Below are 1,269 nucleotides of genomic sequence, written 5' to 3'. Positions count from 1 at the left end.
ATTTTTTACATTAACAGTTCTACATAAATACAATAATCCCTTGGTAAATTTATTTTAGACCCATTGACAATTATCTGTAAGCATAGCTAAACGTAACCATTAGTACTTTATTTTGTCCCTCTACTTTAAGGTTTTAAGTTAAAATGTCATTATTTCTTTATCTGAAGAATTAAAGGAAACAGCTTGGTGGTTTGGGAAGAACACTTGGTGTTGGATGCTCCCTAAATTTGACCCTGGCAAAGTTCTGATTAGCTTGAGATTTAGAAAGTAAGCTGGGACCTGAAAAGTTAGAGTTCCAATTTTGATTATTTGGAAAATTTTTGTTCCTCATCTTGCATAGCCTGCCCTGCAGCTGCTGATGAGTTATAATGCTGTCTTTTTTCTTATGAAGAATCTTCACTGGGGATTCTGACCTTCGGCCTGTCTATTTTTTGTTTTTGTTTTTTGTTTTTTGAGATGGAGTCTCACTCTGTTGCCCAGGCAGGAGCTCTGTGGCATGATCTCAGCTCACTGCACCCTCCGCCAATTTTTGTATTTCGGTAGAGACAAGGTTTCATCATGTTGGCCAGGCTGGTCTCGAGCTCGTGACCTCAGCTGATCCACCCACCTCGGCCTCCCAAAGTGCTGGGATTACAGGCATGAGCCACCTCGCCCAGCCTGGTCTATGAAGCTTTTGTTCGTCCTGCTAGCATTTCTAGATTGAGGGGCTGGAATGTTATATCTCGCTCCATCACCTGTCTTCAGTTTCTTTGTCATCGGTTCTCTTCCTTGGTGTTGACACCAGGACAATAGGTGTTGCTTTCCGACAGTTTCTCTCCTTTTGTCTCAATACAGAAGTTTTCATGGGCTGATCTGCTGAGTTCAGCCTGGGAACTGAGGCCAACGTCGGAGTCCCCTCATCACACAAGTTTGAAAGAAATCCTAGTGACCTGAAGCTCAGAACCATGGATGGCAGAGGCTCCCTTTGGACATGGAATTCTCCATCCCTTTCCAGGGAGGGAACAAAGCCCACAATCACTGACGAGTGAACTGCTGATCACCCCTGCATCTCCAACCCCAAGATTTAAAAAATCTTTTTATCTCTCTTATCTTTACAAAAGTAACCTGGTGGCCAGGTATGGTGTCTCACACCTGTAATCCCAATACTTTGGGAGGCCAAGGCAGGTGAATTTCCTGATGTTAGGAGTTTGAAACCAGCCTAGCCAACATGATGAAACCCTGTCCCTACTAAAAATACAAAAATTAGCCAGGCTTGGTGGTGGGTGCCTG

The sequence above is a fragment of the Cebus imitator genome, unplaced genomic scaffold, assembly GCF_001604975.1.
Source record: "Cebus imitator isolate Cc_AM_T3 unplaced genomic scaffold, Cebus_imitator-1.0 Scaffold598, whole genome shotgun sequence".
Taxonomy (NCBI): Eukaryota; Metazoa; Chordata; class Mammalia; order Primates; family Cebidae; genus Cebus; species Cebus imitator.
This window is presented reverse-complemented; position numbering follows the sequence as displayed.